Genomic DNA, 27858 nt, shown 5'->3' with positions numbered 1-27858 from the left:
ATATTTCTTTGTTCTGTAGCTTACAGCACTGCTGTGCCTGCCATGCAAGGGAACATTTTTATGGGGCATGTGACAGCTACACCATGACAGGCAGTTTATCTATTTCTCTCTTCCTATGGATCATTCTCTTTTCTGTATTCTGTATCTCCTTAAAAAGGTGTCCTGTTTCAAATAGAATTAATTTTTAATTTTTTTTTTTACAATAATATCATAATAAAACAATGCTTTTGCAATTAAAATAATGGCATTATTTATTTGAAAAGAATCTGCCTCCCTGCTGGAACCTCATGCTGAATTTTCCTCTTTGCTTGCGTTCTACATCACAGGGAGACTTTGTGTATACTAGTTTTCCTTGCTATAGGCACACTTCTGCACTTTTTCCGACTCAGCAGTTTGAAAAGGTCTACTCCTTTTACACAGGGGTCACATTAGTTAAATCTACTATTTATAGGAATCAATCAAAGGCTTTCTGGGCATGAACTGCATCTTAAACATATTTCTTAGTTGCTGAAAAAGAATCAAAACAGTGACAGATGGAGACAGTACTCCTCTGCATTGACCTAAATTAAGTTTTGTCTCAAAGTTCAAAGATCATTTAGCCAAAAGCTAAATGAGAAAACCAATGAATCAGCCATCCGTGGGCTTTCCTCACGGTACTAAACATACAGGCATGCTCTCAGAGCTTACTGAGATGCCTATAGAAGCTGTGCATCAATGTGCAGAGTCCAGAGCTCACAATGGGACTGACAGACTGCAGCCAGGAACTGGGCCAGCCCTACCACTGCCCACTTCGTTTGCCTGGCCAGGAAAGCTGGCAGTGGGTTCCTGGCTCTGCTGCCTAAGAAAACAAACCGTGCACCTGAGGAAGAATAAAGAACAGCTTGTAAAAGGAGCTAAGCAAAAAGACCAAGACAAAACAAATAATGAAAATGTCACATGGCTGAAAAGAAGGTTGCCGAGTTCCTTAGGCAACCTAGCAGAAAAGCAATTGTGCTCTTTATGGTGTCATCTGTTAGACTACATGTTCTGAAATCTGTCAGAGGAAAGCTGTGTATCTAATCAAAACATATCTCCCTCTCTTTGTTCAGTGATTTAATATCATTGCTTTCAGGTAGAAAAACTTTCTACAAAGTAACCATTGTGGTGCAAGTCACAAGAACACCTTTCTGATGTGTCTATTTAAAAGTTTGATTTCCAAACACAAGATCAAATTACTGGAAATTTTGCTCAAAGTCAGATAGACCAACATGGATCTCTGCATGACAGTTTTTACCTTATTGACCCTGTTCTTGTTCCGTTGCCCATCTGCTCTAATTCGCACAGCTATAATTGCTGACGCAGGGATTTTGGAGAGGCTTTTGTTTACAAAGAATTTTTCTTACGTATATCTGGAAGAAACTTTAATTAGATCTCCAACCTCAAATTTGAGAAGTTTAATAAACCTCTTTTCTCCATTAGTTTCTACTATAATACTATATAAGAAATCTAATAAATAAAAAGAAGCATTTAATATCACCTTTCTTTCCAGGATTTATAGTCATCTTGTTGCATTTGAAGATACAATGCAATTAGAGCACATTGGTAAGAATTACAATGAAAATGCAGAAAATGATCCATATTAATGCTTTTGATCCAGTTTCAGAAGTATAAAGCCCAATTCAGCTGCCTAAACCAAGGCTCCTGATGCCACTTGCACATCCTTCCATATCCTGCCTGGTACCTCGATACCTCTCACTACAGGGAAGGCAGGGTCCCATGGGTTTGCAGCCAAACATGGTAGCTTCTTGTATATGTCCTGATCATATTTTGTTTCTTCGGAGAGTCTATCAAGCCATTAATAACTGCAAGCCTCATCTACTTCAAAATTCTTAAACACATCTCAAGACAGAAAGCCTGGCTTTTAGCCTTCGCTATTTTATAACCACGCTAAGAATCATAGAATCATACTACACTAGAAGGCATGCATTTCCCAGGAATTTGTTTAGAGAAACTCCCACAGCCACCACAAATGCCACTGTATTCACTAGAAAGGATTTGTTTACTTTCTGCAAGCCCCGAATGCCGCTGATCAAGTCATTCTTTCTCTAAACTGGTAACTAGAGGCCTCAAGAGAGATCGACAAATACTGAACAGGAGACAAGAACTTCTGTTTCTGAAAACAGAAACATCAAACATATGTGGTAGATAGCAGGAAAATAAATTGGGGTTGTTGTTTTTTTTCTTTTTATTATGCCTTTTTTACAGATTTAGTTTCTACAGCAGGTATGTGGTAGAATCTGGAAAGGAGCCCACTGTCCCCAGGTCCCAGGTCAGCACTAAACTAGAAAGACATCCTTCCCCACCTGTCAGTTACAAGGTACATAACAGAGATTAGGTTAAAGACCATTATTAAGAGCTCAGGAGTTAGAAAATGCATGACCTAACACCCACACAATTTTTAGGCAATAAGGTGGAGCATGTGCCCTAGGATGCCATCTTTCATCACATCCTTATGTCCTCTTTTGCTTCCCACAGTTCTTTTCTCAGTGCAAAGAACTGACTGTACTCAGTTACAGAGTAACAACACACTATTTTATTTTCACTTCATCATTCAATATATAACCCAAGCTGCTTTTCTCTCTACAGATGAAGCTGTGCTGTAAAGGTAGGATTATTCATATTCTCAGGAGCAATACTACAACACCTATCACTGCAGCATGTATGTGCTTCACAGACATTCGTGACTTAGTTTCATACAGCTCCTCTGAGGCATGGACTTTGTATTTTTCCCATGTTCCAGATTTGAAAATGCAATGCAGAATGACTAACATTAAGCTGTGTGGCATAAGTACAGTAAGAGCTGCAGTGCCCTGAGGTGTGCTCAGAGAGCTTGTGCAAGAAGTTGTCTCATCTCTGGAGACTTTAACTGGTGAACACAAACCAGATTCAACTGAGATTTTGAACTATGATATTTCAAATGAATCTCATATGGCTGAAGGTGAATTTTCATAGTGACAGTAGAAGAGATGCTTCCAATAGAAAACATTTCCTTTTGCAAAATTTCATATCCCAGCTCTGAAAGATAGAAGATACTTATATTTAAAGTAAAAGATGCTGTGCATTTTTGAGGAAGATAAAAACATATCATTTATCATTCATGCTCAAAGCCAGCAGTACAGATTTAGCTAAAGCATTATTTAGAAAAACAGTAATTAGATGGAATTCACTGCAAATAGAGAAAGTTTGGAAGAGTTATAAGAAGCTGAAATCAGGCTAAGAAATGTGCAACCTCAGGAATATGCTACTGGGCTCACTGTGGACACAGAGAGCATCCAAAAGAGAGGTAACTCTAAAAGGAGTATACTATAAGACTGACAAGGAAGGAAGCTATTATAAGAGCATCTAAGAAAATAATACCTGCCAAGAAATGAAGCCTGTTTTACAGATAGCAATCACAGAGGATGTTGTAGTCTGTATTTCTGTGAATATTCTGACTCCAGACTTGTGGCACCATGGAAATATCCTTTTCTTATTTTCCACTGCCAGCTTGTATGGAAAAACAGCTTGCTGGTTATACAAAATAGAGGTTATCAGCAATATTGCTAATTAATGGTGTAGATGCCAACTAAAAAGTTAGACTGACAAATATGACCTAATGTTACACAAATATGCTTCATCAATCACTGTTAAAATAATAAGCAACAGCCAGTATTTTCTTTGGACTAGTATTAAAATCTATTGGCAGTTAGTGAAATTAAAGGCTAGTAAGCAGATTAAACTGGGGGTTTATAGTCTTCTCTTCTACAGAAAAAGGATGAAATGCTTTTTAAATGCCAAAGCTTTGAACTAGTGGTATTTCTGTTTGCTTAAAAGGGGAAGAGTTTAGTGGGAGCCCAAGAATCAAAAGGCAAACCCAGGTTTGGCATGGAGAGAGCTCAGGTCCCTAAGCACAATCAGACTTCTGGATGCACTCTGATGCTTAATGCTTCCGGCACTGATTTGGCTCACAGCAGCTGGTGGCACCGTGCAGCAGTACTGCTACCTCAGGGTATCTGGTATGGTGACATTTAGAGCTACTATTTCTTAGTCCCACTATTACCCAAAACCTTTGAAGACATTGTGGAATGTGAGTGATCTGGAGAAGTCCGAAGGGCTCTTCAAATAAAGCAAAGGGATGTACAGACTTTTTTTTTTTTTTAATTTGTTGAACTCAGATATTTTTAATGATGGCTTGTAATAGATGGGAAGATGCTGAAGATTGCAAAAATGATTAAGGAGCTTCAGTAATTATCCAAAATTCAGCAGATTATGTTCTTAGGCTTAAATAGAAGGCATAAAAAAAAGAAAAACAATCTTGCATAGGAGATGTCACTTTACCAATTCAATGAAGTTAACATAATTGCTTTTATAATTCTATTTCAAAAAATGAATAGCGAGGATGAACCAAACAAATATTTGCCCTAAATGCAATTCTATCAGTTTCCCACATGTTACACATGAGAATGGTTTGGCCATTTTTTTTACACTGTCAGAACAATGCTAGTCATCTATTTTTAGTCCAGACTCTGTAAATCAAGGATACATTTTACAGTAATATTTATTTAACCAGCACAACATTACTCATTGATACAGAGTACTAATGTTCCATTTATCCTACACAATTTATCATTAGACTCATTGGATTTACATACCATCCCTGCAAGATAAGGAATGCTATTAAAAACTGTTATGTATAAAAAAGAAAAAGAAAAATTTGAGCATCAAACACATTTCATTGCACTGCGATGGAGCTTTTTTTTTTTTTTTTTTTTAAGAAAGAAAGAAAATAGAACTAAAAGAGTAGAACATACTACATGAAGAAAACATGGCTGTCAGTCGCAACACTGATAACTGGCTCCAAACCTTCGTGAACCTATTGATTTCAGTGGCCTTTGGATAAGGCCCAGTAAAAAGCCACATTTTTGTATAGCAGGCAGAGTTCATAGAGGCGTGGTCTGAATCAGAAACAAAGAACTTTAAGGGAGCTGTATAGAGTGGACCATGAAGCAGAAGTAAATAATATTTGCATAGTCAAAGGAAGAAGTATAGCAATTGCATTCATTCACATTAAATCCAGTTCACTGAATTTCATTTAAGGAAGCTTGAGACAGAAAAGGAGGAATTCAGAAATGAAAAAAGAATCTTCAGGATCTTGGTTACACATCTAAGATAAGTCCTGCATCTCAAGTGAAAGAGGTTCCCTTGTTAATGAAGCAGTGAAAGCCTCCTGCCGAGACATCTGCTCAACAGAAAGAAGCCTGCTAATGCCTGAGGTAGGCTAATGCAAGTGCAAAACTGCAATTTTGAACCTCTTAAGTACCCATAGGTATTAGAGCTCTTCAAGTACTTCAGATTTTTTGCTTTTACCAGGATTGCTTGAATTGGATTTTATGCGATTATCCATGTGATTTAATCAACAATTCTGATTTAATCATCAGCAGATAAAGTGAATCTCTCTTTTCTTCCAATATGGGTGTGATTTCTCTGGTCTTGTTTTCAGCTCTGACAGAGGAGAGATCCTGACCAGATCCTAGGACGGCCTGGAGACAGGTCCAGGGCATCCTTTAAGGAACTGGGCCATGTAGATACACATTGTGAGGAAAAACCTGAATGTGTCTCTTATCATTTCTCCAGCAAAGACTAGAAAGGGATGAAGCATAATAGCATATAATGCCTACCTAAAAGAGGGTGCTGCTGGCTTCAAATGCTGACCAGATTGTTCTGTTAGCAGCAGTTAAGTGTCAAGATATAAGATGCATGGTAAGCCATATCTAGATATTAGACATATGGCCAATTTTGATTCTCTAGGAGGGACAGTTTATCCTGCATTGCATGTAGTCTACCCCACTCCAGAGGCATTCTCTTTTTTTCTTGGAGTTCTTTGCTGCCCTGCAGAGACAGCAGAGACCCAAGTAGGATGATGAGGAAGCACATCTCACATTGTGTTGTATTGGCCTTGCTTTTCTGGCCTGCTGTGAATAGCTGCATTTGTTACAGGGCATTTTCTCAGATATGCAGAAGATTGTGGAGAGGACAGAGCCGGGGGAGAGGGAAGGGAAGAAAAGGGTTCTGCAAGAATGTTACTTTATACTTCAGCAGATACCAATCCCATTTATATTATGGTGTCACAAACAACTGTGCTGCTATGGTGTCTTGTCCAGGCACACTGTTCCCATTCAAAATTTAATTGCCAGAGAGAAACAAATTAAGTATACTGAATCAAAGGATTGCTTTGCCCAACAACTGACAGCCTCATCTTTCATATTTAGGCACCTATGTTTTCAACCAGTCAGCTGTATGCCTACTCACAACTGTTGTTCCTATCCTTTCTAATCACTTCGGGAGCTCTCTTGACATGCTCTGCCTTGTCAGTAGACTGAAAGAAATATTTAGAGATCCCAGAGGAAGAACTGCATCTTCTTCAGTATCGTTCAGATATGCAAGCATGTTTGAAAACTGGAACAGAAAATCTGAAGTGATTTTCTCCTATTTGAAATGTCACTTTTTGGACATGTTTATATGCAAACACACTGCAACAGTGAACTAGCATTAGACTTTGTCTTCTGCTACATTTGTCAGTCCTGAATGAAATCCAGCCTGTTTCCTGTGTTGGTCAGTGGTCTGACTGCCCAGATCAACTGGGGTTTCTTGAGAACAGTATTTGCTTTATTTTGGAAGGAAAATGAGTCTGAAGCTGTAAACATCTTAGAACAAAAAGTTTTGCTCTGCAGAGTAAAATGACCAATGGAAATAATTTTACTTATGAGATGTAACTTTAAATATCTCATTTTGCTATTTCAGAATCTCAACTGCAAACCTTTTATTTTGCTTATTGAGGAAAGGACATTTTTACAGCAAAATATTTGTTTAAAATCGGAGTTTAGATTTTTATAATACAATAGCTGTTATTAAATCAGAAATCTTTTTAATCAGGATATAGCTTTAGAAGTAGTTAAATAAATGCTAAGTAAGCAGTGAAATGCCATCCTTCAGTATTAAACCATTGCACACAGAAACATCACACATTTTGATGACAACTTTTCAATCCTATACTGTGTAGTGCAATGGTTGCCACATCCAGAATAGGGACTGAGTTGGGAATGACAGACTGCTTTACCTCCTTCACTTCAGATGAAGAGAAAACAATTGACAGTGTACTCAAAGAGTGAGGAAGAAAGAGGGAGAAAAAGAAATTTGTTTGAAAAACCACCAATGATACTATGAAATATCAAGTTGTAATTCTCATGACTCACACTAACAATTCTCGCCAGGCTGGCCAAATGACAAGGCACATTATAATTATGTGGCTGAGACTGAAATGCTCTTAAGGCCTATGCAACTAGCCTAATGGACTCCACCAAACCCACCAAGGGCACTAGACCTCACAACCAAAGACCGTAGCTAGATATTAAAAATGGCAAGGCTGTTGTCCAGTGAAAATACGATGCTTGCAAATTGTTGCTCTCTAAAATGATTGCTCTGCTGAATGCTCCAGAAGAGTGACACCAGTTAGTGGTCGCCAATGACAGTTTTCTTCCCTTCGCCGTTTCCTATGACTTCAGCCTTAGCATAAAAGTTTTTATTTCTTCACATAAAATTCCAATTGAAAAGAATGGGCGGGGGAAATCTTTTCCAAAGCTAGAGTTCTCATTCCATGAGTAAACAAGAAAATTCCTTGAAGGACTTATTCATGGCAGGAATATTATTCTCAATGTAGGTCCTCAGCAGACCATTTTCCCTCTGAGTGTAAAATTATTTGGCCAAATGACAACAAAAGAAGAGTACAAACTGCTGGTTTCACTGGCCAGACTAGATCGTCTTCCTCATTAGTTTTTCTGTGTTTTTTTTTTTCTCCTGCCTTGACTATCCACTCTGTGCTAAAATTAAAATTCATCTGTACTGTGTGTATGTAAAAATGTTTGTCCATTAACATACATTGTTGTTGAACATTCAGTTCATTGCAAGGCCACCTACAGTGTCCTCAAAAGGCAAATTCACAAAGAAAAAAAATACAGGAGGATATATTTTCTAAGCACAAAAACGTAGAAGCACAGTTCCCCCTTTCTCTTGTCCTCATTTCTTGATTTAATGACTTCATTTACTTCTCCCTGTAATCATCTTGCCCCTTCTCCATACCAGTCTCTGTCTGTCCTTGTTCCAGTCTTAAATATGCCAATTCCTCTTTCTCCCCAGCTCACTTTCCCTCCTCTTTTTCATCAGCTACTCCTCCATTTCATGTCACATTTTCCATTCTTCTTTTGCTAGTGAGGAGCTATGAGCTAAGCTCTCCTCCCTGCCTCAGAAGGGAGGAGCACACACAAAGGCAAAACCTTGCAGGAAGGAGGGCAGGTGGGAGGAATCCCACCCAGACACTGCCTTATGCTGCTTCCATTCAAGAGCTCACTTCTTGCAAACTTACTTCATTTTTTTTTCCTCCTCCTTGTATATTAAGGAAAGGGAGTAAAGATCCCTCATGGAGCTCCCAAATCACAGGCACAAAAAAAAAAAAAAAAAGAAAAAAAAAAAAAGCACAACCCAAAGCATTATCTTCTAGCAAAAGACAAACAAATATATATGCTTTCCCTTGAACCTTTAGAAAGATTATACAGACAAATCCACTGGAGAAAATTACCAGTTTTCTGCCTATTTTCAAATCACTTCCTTACCCTCCTTCTTTGGATTAGCTTGTTAGCCAGCGCAAACAGCCACCAAGTACTCACTACCATCTCAAAGCCTAGATTTCCCAGTGAAGAACTCAGCAAAGATACAATATTAATCACAATTTTATTTTCATTTCTTTCACTTTTTTTTCTTTCTGATGATTTGAAAAAGAGATCGTAGAGAGCTTAGCTGCTTCTAGTAACTTACTTAAAATATAAGCCTGCTGGCCTGCTTTGCTAGACCTAGCAGGAATAGTGGGTTTTTTGGCAGTTGATCAAGACTGTAGTCAATTTATGATATTAATGAAGAATAGTGACAATATAAAATTGGGCTGTTCTGTTTCCCTACAATCTCTGAGATTATATTACCAAAATATAGGTCCACAATCATTGAATAATTCACAGTAATATTTTCTCCTTTGTTTTTCACAACAAGGGAGAGTGTTCGGGGTTTTTTTGGTTCATACTTCTTAAGTGAAATTTCTAGGGGACACAGTCACTGGCAATTTACCAGGGTGCCAGAGGCTGAAGAATAAACCTTGTCTTCAAAACAATGCATCTGTTGGCTGGATTCTATTGTAATCAACACTTTAATGCTACTACTTTTTTTTTTTTCTTCTCTGAGCTCATCAGTACAGAGCTGTTGAAAATAGCTTGACGTTTCTCCTTTGCCTCCTGACATTAATCATGGTTAATTAACTGACAATAAAGTTAGGGCTAATGCAAACAGGCATTAATTCTTGTCATCTCCTTGTTCCCAGGAGTACTGAAAGTTGGACAAGCGAAGAGAAACAACATTGAAAATGTATCCTAAGAAAAAAACATTCAATTAACATCAACATTGGAGGTCTTGTCAGAGATCTGTTATAACGTATGCCACAGTTTTTACCAATAACTGCATGTCGGAAAACTCCTGTGTCTACTCAGATGTAAGACTGAGGTCTACTTTTCCAAGCATGGGGATATAAGCTCTCATAACCTTTCTGCTGGATGAATGGCAGGCAGATGTAGACAAATGTACCTGGTTCATTTTTCTAGAAACTGTTATCAAAAACACTGACATGCTCTTCTCAAATATAGGAAGCTAAATCAAGGGTGTTCAAGAGTGACTAATATTTCCTCAGTGGCAAGTAACAGATTTGGAAAGAAAGGTCTAAGCAAACAATTCCTTTTTTTTTCACATGAGTTGAGGAAAAATAATAATTAAAAAATCAGCTCAGAAAATCCAAATAACTTGCACAAGATGAAACTCCTGCTGTTTAAAGGCGTGTTGGCCTTGGAATAGTTCTGAAATTTCTCTTTCAGCTGACTGAGGAGGCAGCTAGCTGCTTACCTGCCTATATACCACTCAAAGCTCACTACCTAGGCCTGGAGGTAAGGCCTAAGTAGATCTTTTTCTCAAAGGATATGAGATCACAGAATGGTTTGAGTTGGAAGGGATCTTAAAGGCCTCTAGTTCCACCACCTGCCAGGGACAGAACACCTTCCACCACTAGGCCAGGTCTCCCAAAGCTCCATTCAGCTTAGCCTTAAATATCTTCAGGGATGGGGTATCCACAGCTTCTCTGGACAATCTGTTTCAGTGTCTCACTACCGTCAAAAAGATTTTCCTCCTTATATATCTAAAGGATATCTCTATAAGGATTATCCTCCTTATAAATCTAAATCTACCTTTTTTTTTTTTTTTTTTTTAGTATAAAACCATTAAACTTTCAGCTGTCACCACACTCCTCAATGAAGGACACACTCCATCTTTCATCAAGGCCCTTTTAAATATTGGAAGGCAGCTATAAGGTCTTCCCAGAGCCTTCTCTTTTCTAGGCTAAATTCAAACATTCTCAGCCTGTCTTTGTAGGAGAGTTCCTGCAGCCCTCTGATAATCTCTGTAGCCCTTTCTGGACCTGCTCCAACAGTTCTACATTTTTCTTGTGCTGGGGCCTCAGATCTGAATGCAGTAATCCACGTGTGACCCCACAAGAGCAGAGTAGAAAGTGACCATCACCTCCCTCAGCCTGTTGGCCATGCTTCTTTTGATGCAGCCTAGGATACAGCTGGCTTTCTGTGTTGTAAGCACACAATGCTGGCCGGTGTCAAGCTTTCCATCTGTCAATAGCCCCAAGTTCTCATCCATAGGACTGCTCTTTATCTACTCATCTCTCAGCCTGTATTGCTTTTCGGGATTGCCTCAACTCAGGTGCAGGAGCTTGTGCTTGGGCCTAGCTGAACTGCATATTGTTCACATGGGCCTACCTATTGAGTCTGTCAAGGTACTTCTGGATGGCATCCTTTCCCTCCAGCAAGGTGTTGACATTACCTATTTTAGCTAAAGTAGTTACAGCTCTGTTTCTAGATACAAGGTCCACATAGGCTCTAAATTTGTTCTCCACGGCTTCACCTCGTCCCAACATTTTGCCACCAGCAAACCAAAGATGCTTCACCACTTACTAGCCAGCCTCACAATATCACTGCCACTGCTCCTTCAAAGCTTGCTACTGCTGCATCCCCACTGCGGTCATAGAATCATACAGTTTTTTGAGTTGGAAGGAACCCTTAAAGGTTATCCATCCTAACTCCCCTGCAACGAACAGTCATCCACTGTTCACCATCTCTTGGGGCTGTCTTCTGGAGACCTTCACAACACCTCTGCAGCACTTCTGCCTGCTGGCCTGGGCTCTGTAAAACTGTCTCCTTCTGCAAGGAGAAGGTGCTAGGAGCTGGGGTTCAGCTGCTTTTTTTTTTTTTTACTACCATATGGTACTCTGGAAACATTTGTCTTACTCACAGGTTGTCATGTCAGATGGATATCAATCCGTGAACCAGTTTCCTGAACATTAACTGAGACTTTTTTTCCCAGTTAAAAGGCACATGCAAGGCATCAGCTATCCAGTCATCTCCCCTTTCTTTCTGACACATCTTTGGAAAGAGTTCCTACACATCACTTTGACGACTTCTACTGAGAAATTCCAACTGTTTCTCAAAATCTACAACTACAGCACCCACCAGGTTCCCTCTGCAGCAACTCCCATCCCCTCAGTCCCCATATGAGAGTGAAGGCTGGAGCAGGGCTCGTGGCATGGCCACGGGAGTTTAGGCACACACCCTGTTATGTGCTTATGGGAGATCCCTCATGGGACCCTCTAGGGCCAGTTGGACACACCTCCACTCCCACAAAGCAGCATACAAGTTCCTGCACCTTTTCTACCAAGTGCCATTTCCTGGGGTCCTCATTATTTCAGCGCACTTGGCATTGCTTCAGCCCAGGTAAGGACCTTGCAGTTGGCCTTGCTGAATTACAAGTTGCATCATATTCCTTTTTGAACAATACCAGATAACTAGCACTGGGGAGTATTTCTTGCGTAAGCTGTGTGGTTACTTATGGGGTGTGCAGGGTATAGGGACACTAGTGGTGCTTGGCTGCACTCTGCACTGTGCACTATGGAGACAAGATATTCTGAGGCAAAATACATTCAATATGGATAGAGCTGGTCTCAGAAACTATGTAAAACAAATACATAGTACTCCCACTGATTTTAAATGACCTTTAAAGTTAAATTCTTTGTGTGTTCTGTACTGTTCTAATGAACTTGAGGATGACTTGTATTGGAAGAAAAAGCATCTTCAAAATGAAGTCATGGAAGGCCACGTACCACAAAGAAATGGTATCCACAGCATTTCAAGTTTCTCATAGCAATAATTTCATTAAATCTTTTAATTTGGGCACTATTTTACATACTGTGCTTTACACATCAGTGTCGACAGGTGGAAAAGCAGGCTTATGTTGCAGTCACAGGAAGAGAACTTGAATTATTTACAAGGGGAAAGTTTTTCAGTCTGGGAATCATAGTCAAATGAAGAAAATTAAAAATCTGAACTACTGCACAGAGCAAAGGCTATAAACCTAAGATCTTCCATCCCTATTTTTTATGTGGCTAAAGGACATTTTTATTCAGTAGATCACAAAAATAATTCATACACAAGAGGATGCAGGACGACTTGTTTTCCCCTGCTTTGGCTCTCTTAGAATTAATATACTCTAAATACATGTTTTGATACAGAAGCTTTACTTGCTCTATGAATTAGTTATCAGGGTCCTATTTTTGGCACATAATAGTTGTCATGCTTCTGCTGTTTGTGTGCAGTATTACTGCACTTTTTTAGTCTTCATTTTAGAGCTTGCTTCAGCATAAACTACCAGGGTGCAATGACTCAGCTGCTTTCCTTCTCTCATTGCTCTGTAGAGCACATGCACCTAGTAGCAATGGTGAAAGACAAAAGGAATGGGGAAAACCAGATAAAACATGCGTCTTTGTAGATATATTTATGCTACCATTACATATAGATACATTTGTTCATGACTGCCTATGCTTTTTATTTATGCTCACTTAAGGAATTTGTCTTAAAGGTGTACTGATATATAAGAAAGAAACAGTAATGCATTCTTGTGATGATATTTCAGCAACATTTGTAGAAAAGACAGATTTCACTTTCTTACTGTAAAACATCAAATGGATAATTTCCTTATTCCCAAAATACTGGTGTTTGCTCCTTCAGAGAAACAACCAATCTTTAGTAGATGAGTCTTGGCCCTCATATCCTGTTCCCAAAATAGGGTCACGAGCAATCTCCCTTCTTTGGATATGGAACCAGGTGTATGTAATTGCTCCAAATTTCAGAGCTAAATTGCACAGAGGACCCTCTGAATACAGCCAAATTCATGTGCTATAGATTTTGTCTGCCATGTCAAACAGATAAAAGAAATAAAATTTGTTTCCCTGTTTCTAATATTTAAAAGTTCTGCACTTACTTTCGTTAATCTTTCCTCTAGCAGATGTACTGAGTCCATGAAGAAACTAAAAGCAGCCAAAGATCAGACTCTTCATTAAAGTGGTGTGAGTGGGAATCACTTTAGAGAGAGAAAGCCATAGCAGAAGGAGAAAACAGCTCATATTTACCTTCTAGACGCTAAACCCAAGGTGGAGATCACAACACTGGCTGTATGCCTTGAAAAACTTGAGAAGTGGCCAAATAACTCCAAAGAGGTCCACCAAGAATTATTTCCATAAAGGCTACACCATCTCACCAGGTAAAAGCCATTTTTCATCTGTTAAAAGTCAGAGGGAGAATTTAAGAAACACAGAATTAAAATTTACATAATTTCCTTCCTTGTGCTTTCTTATATATACATTCAACCAAGCTCATTAGTACTTGTGAGGTGTCTTTGCTTTAAAAATATTACAAGAGTAATCAATTATGACTGCTAGCTATTAGATAAGGAGGTGACACTTGGGAGCAATTTAGAATGCTGAGTTCATTTGAACAGTATGCACTTGAACACAGATAATGTAACGTCATTAACCTTGCCATAAAAAAAAATAACATAGGTTACTGTTATAGAAAAGGTCACTGTATTTCAGAAATAAATATCCAGATCAAGGATTTAAGGGTCATATTACCAGGCAACTGATTGCACATCCTTAACGTGAGGCTGATCCTGACTTTACCACTGCTTTTGTGCAGAATGCGGTATTAACTAGGTTGTCAAGACTTCACTGAAATTAGTAGAAGTCCCAACTGGAAGGTAGGAATAACTGAGAGTTTTTAAATATAAATATTATTTCCAACAATAATATTTATAATCTACTGGCATTTATTTTGTATCTGTGATGTTATTGCATGATTCTTTTTGATAAAGCTTTGCACTCCAGAGTCATGCAGTCTTGTCAGAAATGCAACATTCATTAAAAATGAAATGATTCTCCCCCAGATATTTCTATCTAGTTCTGAATTCTAGGGCAAAAAAAAAAAAAAAAAAAAAAAAAGTAAAAATAAAATAAAATAAAAATCTGAAAACATGAACCGTGTATATTCAAGGACATCCAAATAAGTACCTTTAATTAATCTCATCATGTTTGGACTTGCAGTGCTGCTCATACGCATACACAATAAAAGACAACAGAAGCATTTCCATTTTAGAGAAGTGAATATATGGCAAGACTGAATAACTAAAATTAAGACACTGAAATATGAAGTAAAATGGTAAGATGCACAATTTTACCACTGAAGGTATTTCACTTTTCTAGCTAGAAAAATACAGACTAGTGCAGGAAAGACATGCTGGAGTAGTTTGTCTTATGTAGGTAGATGGTCAGGAAATTAGGACATCACCTAACTCCAAAATCTAGGATTTTAAGTGTCCCTGTTTGGTTTCTTGGCTCCCATCAGCTAGACAACAGATGCTCATCATCTATGTTAGTTGGTAATCAATCAATCAGTATTTTCATATCTCGGCTGTAGTTACAGCTGGGTCCCTCTCCAGACTCCTGTAACCTGAAAGGTTCTGCTGTGTTCTACAGACAACAGGGAGCTAATCTCTGCACAACTTGCTCCTTCTATTACTGAAATTCAGTGCATATTCCTTTTCTCATTCTAAAGGGCATTTCTTGATTAAAAATATGTGCTTCTTAGCAGTTTTCATCCTTCCTAACATAAGGCAAACTCTTCCTAGGTGATCAGTGTTGGATTTTTCCCTAGAACCTTCTCATCCTACTTGGAAAATGGCCTTGCAACTGGGGGCTGTGCACCAATGCTTCCTGAGGATCAGCTCCTGTCCCTGCAAAGTCATCCCGGGGGCCTTTGTATCTCCTCAAGGTACAGTCAAGCTCAAAGTCTGCAATAGTAAAAGAGGAATTCACGTGGCCCAGCCCAAGGCAAACTATGCTTTCTCCTCCCAAATGAAGACCCTCTCTCTACTTCATACCTTGTTCAACCGCCCCAGGAGATCTTTCTGCCAGCTCCCAGTATTACTCAGGTGGGTAACTACAGCCTAATGCTCCTTCAGCTCTCCAAAATGACTTGACGTATTTTGGTTGGTGTTTTGTTTTGTTTTTTAAACAAAGGAGAGAGCCCTTTACAAGACCTACAGCTTTCTTGGCATCCCTCTCTTTTGCCTGAAAGGCCATGCCTTTTTTCCCGTGGCGATTCTTCACAGCACTCTTCTGCTTCTGCTTTTGTGCCAGGATAGCTTGCAGGAATGGGGCCTATATGAGGATATAATCTCTTGGGAAAGGAATGTAATTAAAAGCAACATATAAAGCAATTAAAAAAAAAATCTTCTGAGGGTGCTCAGCTGACACAGTGAGAACCTTGTGAGAATATTTAATTGTTTGTGTTATTGAGTGCAGACAGGTTGGTTTTAATTCAAAATAAACACGGGAATTAAATACAAAACAGTATCAATAAACATTATAGCTACATAGTTAAAAAAAAATGAAAACATTTAGGAAACATAAATATTAAAGCTTTGTAAAAATGGGACTTACTGGATTAAACAGATAGTTTAAAAAAAAAAAATCAGAGTTTTATGCCAACTACAACATAAAGATCTAGATGTAACACCGATGCAGCTGCCTTGATTTTTCATATTTTTAATCCTGTTTTTCCAGTTAAATCTGTAGCAGAACATATTGTGTTTGATGATATCAAGTGCCTATCATACAAAACACTTCACAGTTGAATTAAAATTTGTTACATTTCCTACATTCCTGTCTGCTTATTATCTTGTCATATAAATGTTAACCAATGTTATTAGCATATCAATGTAAAGCTTTGTTTCTTTACAAAGATTTTATTTACTTGTTTTGCTATTTGATGCAAATGTACTATCAATCTTTAGATAGAGTTTTGTGAGGTAATGGATGAATTGATCAGAAAGAAAAATCAAAGCTACTCAATTCTACAGATAACCAACAAGAAAATCCAGACTTCTTGTGAAAGGTGCTACTCAGATTTATGTAGTGTTTTTCTTCTGTGAATTATAACCAATTAATCTATTCTTATTCAGTTAAAAGACACATCTGCTTTATTTGGGAAATGGGAAACCTAAGTAGGGGGGTTAATTGACAACTGCCAAAAAAACCCAAGAAAATTCTTTCTTCTAGAGCTGTTATTAGATATCAGGAGCTCTAAATTTCTCACCTTTGCTCAATCCTGTAGAAGAAATGACTCCACCTACTCAAGGCAAAATACTTCATATGTAGAGTATTATTATAAGATCTATTTCCCAAATTTGACTAGTTTCTTTTTTTAATATCTGTTCCTAAATTCCTGTATTTATTCCCATTATGATCTTATTGCCCAAAGCATACATTCAGGCAGTGCCTCCTAAGCCAAGCCAGCACACAACTTTTCTTTTGTGTCCAAAATGCATTAAGGAGGAGGGAATAAAGGATGCCAGGAGGACATCACTGACACTTGAGCTACTGTGTAGAATCACAAACATGATGCTCTAATAAATAAATCCTGCTGACAGGGTAGAAATCAAAGCTCATTAGCACGAAGGAGGGAAGATGAGCATTTTAATGTCTCTGGATTCTATCCAGTATGATTAACAGCACATGCAGCATATTGTTCACCTAAAGCCATAAATCAAGTAGCAAGTGTCATATTACACACAGATCCTGAAAACACAAAAATGAAAGTGAATAATGGCTTAGAAAAATTATGGGATATCACATTTTTCATGTAGCCAACTGGAAACTAAACCTAGTGCTGAAAACACTTTAAAATTCTATTACAAGGGATAGTCTTCATAAATATGTCTGAAGGAGTCCATTTACCCAAATAAACTACACTGCAGTAATGCCTCTGGGTCTAAGCCTACCGAGACAAATAATAAAGAGTCGGTCAGTAACATACCTGACCCACATAATAATAATAAAAATACCTCGTATGCATTGTTCTGTTTTTGCTATAAATTTTGGTAGGAGACTTACTCAAATGTTTCAGGAGAAAAATAGTGACCCCCAAGTTCAAAAGGCATCAGAGGCAAAGCTGAAGCTCAACACGTCCCCAGGTGCAGATTAAATAAAGTGATTATTTCAGAGTATTTCTATTTCCAGTTTAGTTGGATCCCAGGAGAGGGAGTTGTTAGATTGCTGCTGTTTAAACTCAGTACCACATCCACTGCATTACTTTTTTCTTTTTATTTTAGCCACTTCTCCACTGCTGGGAGAAGCAGATCTCTTTACAAGCCTCGTGCACTATCTGCTACTTTTCATGCAGACAATCATCTTTCAGTAGTAAATAATGCAGAGTGTTAAATACAATTCACTGATACATTTTATTATACTTCGTTCATTTTTCTTTAAGTTCTCCTCCTTCCAGCTCCTAGTATTACCCAGGGAATTAGTCAAGCATATCACACAGTTGAGAGAGCCATCAGCTTGAAACTCCAGACACTCATGTGGAGTCCACCTCAAATGTTGGACTTCGTTCTGATAAAATTTGCATCCTAAAATCTTTTGGACTGTATCAACAGTGACAGTGACACAAGAAGAAATCAGAAACTGTTCTGAGGTCATCCCAGGACAGTTTAGTTGTTTGTTAGAAAGGACTGCACGCTCAGAGCCACCCCTTACAACTCCACTGTTTGTACGAGACTTACCAAAGTCCTGGTCTGGCTTCACTATCAGACCCAATCCAGACAAATCCTCTTCCCAAGAGGGTTTGTGCAGCTCTGCAGGTGTTCTCTGCTTGCATGGAAAATTTCTCAATGATCTGGGCTTGGCTGGGTGTGGAGGAGGGCACAGGACTCTCTTGAGGAGCAACCTGATGTAAATAGAGGAGTAGTGGGCTCTTGCTGCCACTTTCCCTCATGCATAATTTCTGCAGAAAAGAACTATGAAATGTCCATTGCCAGCCTGCCCACTCCTCGGCAATGAAAGAAGGAGATTCCACCAAGAAGAGCCCACTGCCTGCACCTCAGCTGCAAGGCTTCCCCCCAGCTGAGTCCTTAGCTTCAGAGCTCCACTTCACTTTCTCTTCCCATCCCACAACACCTGTGCTCCTGTCAGGAAGGGCCTTCATTTGTCAGGAGGACATGTCCAACATTTAGATGTTATACTGAGGAACATGGTTTAGTGGGAAATATTGGTGATAGGTGGATGGTTGGACTGGATGGTTTTAGAGGTCTTTTCCAACCTTGGTGATTCTATGATTTTCCTGGCCTCCTTTTGGGATGTTGTGCTGGCTGATAGTAAAACCATTTTCCCTGGGAGACAGCTGCATCTTCTAAAGGAGACTGCAGCTCAGAGTGCATCTGAGGAACAAGCTGGTACCACCAGTATGGAGACAGCCTCAGCACTTCTGCCCCCACAATAACAGACCATCGCTCCAGGGATGGACAAGAAAGTCTTCCTGCTCTGTGGACAGAGGAAATGAAGGTAGCCCTAATGCAGGCACTCTAGGGCCAAAATGCTCTGGGGATTCAGGTGCACCCTTATACTTACCATGTCCTATTCCTACTTGAACTGTAAAGCTTGACATGACAGAGCTTGACATGTAAGAATCAATGTTTGAAGGCAGGAATCGTGGAGCCGGAGATCTAAGCACCTTCCTTAGGTGGTCTAAATTTTCCTCTTTAGTTTAGAGAGTTCTTTTTTTTTTAGTCGCTGCCTGTTTTTTTTTTTTTGCTGTCTGCTTCATGTATTGCAATCTTTGTCTTGCCCTTACGCACCAGAAGAAGTAAAATAATCAAATTTTATGTAAACAACTGATTGGAAAAACATAGTCCTAACACACCATTATTTCTTTTCCGGGAGAGAAGGGAGACCTGAAGCAGGATAGCAAACGTGAGCCTCACACGTGCTTCCTTCCCCTTTTTGGTGTGTTCCCCAGCACACATCCAGTAAGTAACAGGAAGCACACAGAGTAAGGGGTGGCAGAAATATTACCTTGTGCTCATCCTGGAGGGGTCTTTTCTGCACTTATCTTGTATTTCAATATATTATCCAAAGCACTCAGTTCCCCATCTTGTCAAAAGAAATGTAAGAAACTGGCACTACCAGAAGGGTATGGCTTTTAACTACAGAACAGCAAAATTCTTCTCATAGTTTTCTAATCAGGAGTTCTCTATGGGCATTTATTCACAGTCCTACTCTGAGTGTCTCTGAGAAAAGACCACCCTACTCTCCACAATTGTCAATTATCCAGCATTATTAACAAAGAATAGAGCAGTTTCCCACAGAAGTGCCTCTTGTTTGATTCTTGTGCAAAAATATTTCTCAATTAGCCAAGCAAGTATATTCTATGGAGAACACATGAAGGCTCCCAGCTGTAGCTGGTGAGTGGATTACTCTGCACACAGGATGGACTTGGTATGCTGTCAGTCATGATATCGGAGTCAAAGCCTAGCCCAGCCTTCTGACAAATGATTAACCAGGCATTTTCTGAAGCCACTGGCACACTGCAAATAACTGGCTAGCCTTCAGCTGCTTCTCTGACACTCCAGGCCAAGTGACTATATCATCCACAGCTTCTGCTTTAAGGATCACATAATTTAGTGTGGACAACCTGTGGTACAAATGCAGTGTAAAGGTCAAATCATGTTACGATACCATGATGCTCTTACAGTATCCATACAGCTTAATAACATAAAGAAATCATACACTTACTTTAGTGTGTTTCTGGAAGCTGAACAAACCTGTGCCAGCAACAACCCAAATGATTTCTTTGGATTAAGAAAAGGTTGGGGCCAAAGCTGCTACAGAGCCCTCTGCTTTCCTTCCTATATTCTGCTCTTCTCCTCAGCGAAAGCCTTAAATTATCCTCTTGCAGTAGCCACAGCTGGCTGAGTTAAAGTTTTTTTTCTTCTTTTCTTTATATAACAATTTTTGTGTAGACAACTTGTTTTCTTCCCATCTTTAATATAGCCCTTGATAGAAGATTGCCTCAAGCTCATAGAAATCCATGTGGAAAAATCCGCAAGTTTTCTTAGTCTGTCCACAATGCCAGAGTCTGCTGTGACACCTCTGACGGCAACTACCCTGAAGCCAAGAGGAGAGGTCAGCCTGTCTTGACCTGTTTGCTGTCTTCAGGAGTTCCTCAGCAACCCTGGGATTTTGCCTGAAGTAACCCAAAACCACTTCTCACATTGTCATACCCATTCTCGGGGCTCACAGTAGTTATCTGGCAAAAACAAACCAACCCCAAACATTTCCAACAACAAATTAAACAAAATAAAACAAGTACTAACAATCAAAGCTGCATGGATTCTGTGGGCAAAACCCATAACAATTTATTGTCTGTTTACATTCCTTTAAAAAAGAAAAAAAAAGCAGCTCACCACTTATTCTACAGATTTGTTCTGATTGGCAGTATTTTGGGCAGTGGTCAAGCAAGGATAAACACAGAGTGTTGATGCCTATAGGGGAAAGACAAGAAATGGAGGAAGGAAAGAAAAAGAAAAGCACACACACATGCAGAAAAGTCTCTGTAAATAGATCATCAAGTAAGGAAGGTATTTTAAAAAAAAGTAGTTTGTCATTGAGTTGAGTAAATTGGTAAAAGGAGATGATCTTCTAGAACAAAATGATTTCATTTTCAGATTGAGATAAGGTGTATTTAGAAACTCAAGGTTCTAAAAAACTTTGAGGTTATTCTAAAGAGAAAACTTTTAGGTGTATCCTTTCTTGATCCCCACTTCTCACTTTGCTGGTACTTCAGCTTTTTCTTGTCTCACAGTGTTACTGCTAAACTCTTAAATCATGACCACAACCTATAATGCTTCGCTCCATTTCTCACAGACTTCTCATCCCCTAAACTAGTCTCCAAGTTTCCTATCACCTTCAAAAACAGTTCCCTAATCCAAATCCTTTCAATCCCCACCTTTTCAAAGACTTGACTTGGAAAGTTCTCCAAAAGCAAAAGCCATAAGGATGCTGCCTCAGTGAACAAGGACCCATGAAGTGCACCCTGCCAAAAAATAGCTAATCTAGGCATAGCACCTAGGTGCAGGATTAACCCTGAGAAACTGGAGAAAATGCTGGTTGAAAAAACCCAATTCTTTGAAACACCTGCAGAGCAAATACCTGAATCTATCTCAACATACTCAAAGTTAAGACTGGGTATGTAGATACAGTTTTTTCCATCGGAAAATATGGGTGTAGATAGTATCACAAAATAGGTAGATGAAGATATGCCTAGAACAGAAATCAAAATATGGATGCTGTGTAAGTCAAATCTCACAAATGCTGAGACCAGCAGCATTGCGATTTGACTGTGACTATATATAATATAAACTCCAGCATGAGTAAAAGGTACAGAAAAAGAAGGATGACACTGACTCTGAATGGGACTACATATATTTTCCTTGGTTGCTATTTGCTGCTATGTGTCACTGTATCTAGATGTTACTTATATGTGTTTGTCATGCTAAAGTATACAGTGTTATTCAAATAATCCAAATGCTGAACCACAAACTGGTTGCATTTTTTTTTTTTTTTTTTGGCAAACTGCAGATGGAAGAGATACTGTATGAGCACATATATAGAAGATATTTTCATTTTCAGGAGGAGAAACAATAAATATAACATTTAACAATAACTTGTATGCTTCTACTTGTTTACATTTAGGATTTACAGGCCCATAACTATGAAGATTCATAACATTAGTTCCATATATCACCAAATCGTTGCAGAGTGAATTACACTGCACATGGTGCAGTGCTCATGTAGTGCTGTAAAACGCTCATCAGAAATAACCAGATACAAACCTGGCGACAAGTACATGAGTTAAGAGACATCAACAAAACCTACATACCTGCTGTTATAATATGGCCAAAATATAACCTAACCTCCAAATATTTTGCCCTAGGATATTTTAAGATCATTGACAAATATTACGTGGTGACCAACAAAAACTCCTGATATTCTCGATGTTTAGGCACAGCTACAGAGTAGATGGGGCATACATAATGTACATAGCTTTACAGTCCATGTAGCCTAAGCTGTAAATTCATTTCTGGTCTCTCCACTCCTGGAGTTCATTTTCCTCAGCAGCATTCCCATCACCTTACCCTGCCCAACATGTTGGTGGGTTTGCTTGTTGGGATTTGATTGGGAAGGCTCTGATTAGGTGCCACAAAAGTCTCAACTATCCTCTTGTTCTTGAAAACAGAACTGGAACGTACCTGTGGTTATTCTCATTAGCATTATTACAGGGGAGTTTAATCTTGCTGGTTTATTCCTCCTCTAGCAACATATCAGCTCAGAATATAACATCCAGTGTTTCCATGATCCTACCTCCAGTACCACAAGCATAAACAGGAGGTGTGCAAGGTGTAAGGAATGTATTAAAAGCAAAATTAAATGCCTCAGTGCCTACATTTGCCAGCCTTGCCGCCCTGGGCTCTCCTGATAGTCAGAGCAGACAGGCTGTCTCCCCCAGAGGGCAAGTCAGAACCTGCAAACTAGGCTCCTTCTTGAGTCACCCCCAGAAGTTACCCTCTTCCACTGACTGCATCAAGGATAGGGAGACTCATTTCCTAACGTAGGCATCCCAGTTCAGTATCTAAACCTTGGCAGTGTCGTGTCCTCCATCTTCCCTGGATATTTTCTTTTTTTGTTTCTCAAGGGAACAAAGAATAATGAAAGAACCACAGAATTAGAAGCAATTGAGCTGAACGCAGACTAGCAGAAATACTCTGTTGGCACGTTGGCTTAATGAAGAAACAAACTCCAGCCAGGAATGTGTGACAACACTGTCTGTATCTGAAAGATGGACTGGGATGATATATGGCGAAACCAACCTTCCCAACTTGTAATGAGTCCTACTGCATGTATAGGCCCATAAGCAAGGGTTCCATATACGGGGAAAATCTGGTCAGTTTCCAGCGCATCCTCAACTCTATGTAAACTAGGAGGAGAATGACTAAAGTAAGATCCCAAATGAGATACCAGATTGTTCTTTCATCTAGTTTTAAATAAATGAATACCTAAATCAGTGTGAATGTTTATGTGTCTGGCTCCAATTAATAAGTACCCATCCTGTGCCTCAGGCTTCCTGACAAGCATCAGAATTAATAATTTTATACATGGAAGAATGGTAATCTTGTGGTTAAGTCAGAAAGTTGGTTTCAGTTCCTGGCTCTGCCATAGATTTCCTATGTGACTCTGGGCAAGCCACTTAATCGCCTTGGCTGTGCACCTCAAAGGTATGTAGGAGCCTGATCCCACTAGTTAGGCGCCACTGATATCTTCAAAAAAACATTGCTCAGCTGTTACTTCAGCCAGTAGGTGTCTAATATATGTCAATAGGCGTAAACAGAAGGCTGCTGACATCATCCCACAAGCTAATGAGCCTTATAGAGGCCTTGTTCAAACTCCTGGGTCCCTGAAGTGTCACAGCAGTGAAAGCTGGCTCTTAGGTAATGGGACCCTGAGGTGCAGAGAGGACGTGCCTGCCTAGCTAGAAGGAAACAGGCACTTTTGGCCAAGGAAAGTGCTGTCTTTTCATAAGAACTTTGCCTCCTGGCAGCTTCTGGCTCAGCTGGGAGGTTGTTTTCCTATCCATCAGTTGTCTGGACCACTAATTCAATCCTGTACATTCAATTAGGTAGCAGGGAATGACAGTATAGAGAAATATTTAGAGAAAGGACAGAGGGAACTGAAATCCTGATGACAATGTTGGCCCTGTCAGTGCCCTGTTGAGTCACAAATGGAGCTGAATTGAATTTCACATAAAAATCGGGATTTAAACTCCACAGAGCACTTAAAGAAAAAAAAGAACAAACAAAAAACCAACAACCTTCATAACAGATTTGGAATATATTCACTAACTAAGAGATAAGAAGATTCATTTATTCCCCTTGTCTGTTATTACTTGAGTAACATGTGGGGCACTTGGCCCTGCTCATCTTTCCAGAGAGACTCAAGGACCTGGCTGGCACTGAATAAATGTGAACATGCGTGTAAAGGAACAACCATAGGGAACTATCTCCACATTTTGCTGCTACTTTCCCAGATTTCTCCGGAGGAAGAGTTATTCTTTCAAACTGTTGGGAGTTTTAGACTTTGAGAACTGGATTTAAACAAGTCAATCGAGTTGTTCAGGTCTTTAGCATATGTGCTAAGCTCAGCCAGCTGTACTTCATCCAAAGAAAGAATAAGAAAAAAAATTTTACGTGGCAGGATTGGGGTAAACAGAAAATACGGTGGTAAAATTAATGTAGTTGTTTAAGAAATTCTTCCAGCTTAAAACTTATTGTTAGATGTCTTAAAACACTGCAAACAACCAAAGTGGTAGAGAAAATTGACTTTCCGTACATGCTTTAATGCTTACCATAACAATATGTAGCTGCTAATCATCACTTTTCTTAGATATGGTCCGTGAGATCTCTAAGCACAGCTCAAAGGCACTGAACTGCCATGATAAAAAGTTTTTGATCAGGTGAAAGCTATTTCCTGAAGTCAGTGTCCTTGTGGATGCGCAGAGTTGGCTCTGGTGCACATGTCTGGGGGATAGTAGTTCAGTGAGGAAAAAATCAGCACCTAGCACTTGTTTCTCCTCCTGCTGCAGGTGCAGACTTTCTTACTTTGTAGGTTCCTTTGCCTACAGAATTACACAGCAAATCTCAGTTCTGCCTGGGAGGGCAAAAGCTTCCGCAGCCCTGTAGGTCAGGCTCTGTGAGATTTCGACCACGATCACAAGTCTCTTGGCTGGATTTAATCAACCTGAAATGAAAGCCTGCTCTACAGAGTTCAGTGTAATTTCAGATACACCAAGATTTGACAAATGAACTCCCCTAACACTCATTACTGAATGGAAATCTAGTTCGGGGTGTTCCTACACCTTCATGTTACTGAGGAGTACAGCACTCACTTTGAATTAAATGAGAGCTTAGGAATTCCTTTCTGGCTTTTAAAGTTATTCAACAGCACAGATTGTGACTAGCAAACAACAGAAGGCTGGAGATACATCGAAATATCACAATATTTAGAAAATAAGTATTTTAGAGAGGAAAGCAATTCTTCTATACCTCTGCTGCTGGCATCCTCCAGAAACAATCCTCCCAGCTTGAGTCTGCAATATCATCAGTCATTATAGTCAGCACCTGTCATAAATACCTTTAGGCAGGATCAGGTTTTGTGCTGTCCTGGATCCTATTTAAAATAGATAATATAGTGAAAATAAATATAAAAATGTGTGCCGTTCAGCCAAATGACAACAAAAGTTGATCTCTTCGTCAGTTTATCTAGCATACAGGCAGCAATTAAGTAAATAATAGATGTAGGGTTCACCAAGAAATGTATCTACCTGAGAGTGGAAGATTGAACTCAAAATAACTCAGACTATTATAGACTGAAATGTTATTTTTTCCTCTCATTATCTAGTGGAGAACAGACTTTTCTATAATGCATTTTCATTTAAAAACATGTATCCAGACGTTGGTCCACATGCTGTGGTTTAAAGGCCCATAAACAAGAAGCACTTCATGAGTTTAGTCATTATTATACCTAATGATAATAAGTTAGGAATATCTTATTAACATCTGGCAGTCATCAGCTTCTAATGAGTGGTAATTTTAATACATCCATTCCAGAAAATTAATTTTTGATGCTTAATGGCCTGAAGCATTAGCATCCATAACAGAAGGTTTTTTTTTTTCAAAACATCTTAATTCCACATTTATTACTTGTTTTCATGCTTATTGATTTTTTGTTTGTTTGTATTTTAAAACATGAATTACTTTTAATCTCTTGTTGAATGCACACTTCATAAATGAAATCAATGAGGGACTCCTGTTCTGAGTTAAAGAATGTCAGAAAGCCTTATAGATGGATACTTTACTGGGTATCTTTGCAAATACACGTAATGTTTTTTTTCATATGCCCCTAGTTAAGTGTACATTTGCATTATCTAGCTTTTGCTAGCAGTTATACCACAGAAAAGCTTAATAACTGCATACTTGGAATAACTACTATTTAACCCCTTAAATGGCTGGTTAAGCAAATTGAACACAGGAACTTTCAATTTTTGAACAGTACATAAAGTAAAGGACAATGTTCACTTCTAGACTACAGAAGAATTCACCTTGTAGTTAAAAATATCAATAGAAATAGCACAAACTGCTCTGACTCAACCAATATATGCACTCAGCAGCTTGCTACAAGGCAATCGAAATTTCAAAATGCCTGCAGATTCAAAAAGATATATTATTTCTAAGTACGTGGCACTAGTAGTCTGGACATAGTGGACTATTCCATAGTCATTGAAACAAGCCAATGAAAATCACAAAGATGTCAAAACAACAGTAGGTATATTTAATAACATGGTAAAAAGAACACATATACATTCTGTTTCAAATGTTGAAGTGGATGCCATACAGAAAATGCAGAGCGACACTGTGAAAGACAAAGACAAAAAGACATTCACTGCACCATATTATATTGATAAATCTTCAGCTCATGCGTAAATCCACGAAGTATGGGCACACTTTCTCACTTTATCCACTTCTTATTCTAGGCTGGGACCTGCTCGTTGCTGACTTTTTGCAGCTCTGTAATCTTCGATTTGTAGCAGTTTTTAATCATTTTGATGCAGAAAGTAATAAAACTTTCCAGGAGCACTTTATACTGCTTTTTCTATGGTTCCTAGCTTCACCAGCAGTAAGACACAATATAATGGAGATCTTTTTCCTTGTCTGTGATCACAACAGCATATTTGTGGAGACTTAGTATGGCAAGACTGCCTGCTTTTGCCCCAAGCCCAGGGTAGCGATAGCAGGAAAAGAGATTTTACAGCCACAGCAGATCCCTGGATCCCTTCCCAGCCAGCTTTGGCCCACTGCAAAGAAAAGTCCTTTCTGGACTGAGGGTGGCCCATTCTGCATTTTCTTCTTTGATCATTCCCAGTAAAGATTGGCGCTAGAAAAGAAGAGAAATCTTCAAAGGAAATAGATCTAGCTCATTTTTGAACAGATCTGCAGAGTTTGCTGAGAGATGGCTATCTTGAGATATGCTCTTCTTCCCCACCTGCCATTCTTTCAAAGCCTCCTGCTCAGGTAAATCCATCTGCAATTAAAACAAGGAAACAAAACAAACAAACAAACAAAACAAACCTCTCACAACAGATCCTGCTGCCTGAAATTGGCAAAGAACACTATCCCAGTGAAAAATTAATAGTTAATAGGACAGGAATATGGAAATCAGAATCCACAGCACCACCTTTTAGAAATAAACACGAGGAGGGAAATGCTTCAAATACCAATTACGTATTTGTAATTTTAGCAAAGGTTCTTCTAGACTTAATGTTGTACATGTACTTATAAAAGTATACTTTCTCATGAGATTTTTGCATCCTGTATTTACTTGCACTTTTTAGAAGTCATAATTGGAGTTGGCTT

General features: G+C 39.0%; 1 long non-coding RNA gene across 1 annotated transcript; it reads left to right on the top strand.

The window, feature by feature from the left end:
* Nucleotides 1-10466: 10466 nt before the first annotated feature.
* LOC149919471 (uncharacterized) lies at nt 10467-15669 on the top strand. The gene is made up of 3 exons (XR_016463595.1): nt 10467-11939; nt 13504-13761; nt 15184-15669. It is a non-coding gene; the product is annotated as an uncharacterized LOC149919471 (long non-coding RNA).
* Nucleotides 15670-27858: the final 12189 nt, after the last annotated feature.

The sequence above is a fragment of the Phasianus colchicus genome, chromosome 1, assembly GCF_987193195.1.
Source record: "Phasianus colchicus chromosome 1, bPhaCol1.hap1.1, whole genome shotgun sequence".
In the NCBI taxonomy this organism is placed as follows: Eukaryota; Metazoa; Chordata; class Aves; order Galliformes; family Phasianidae; genus Phasianus; species Phasianus colchicus.
The sequence above is the reverse complement of the archived record's forward strand: the minus strand, read 5'-3'. Positions and strand labels throughout refer to the sequence as shown.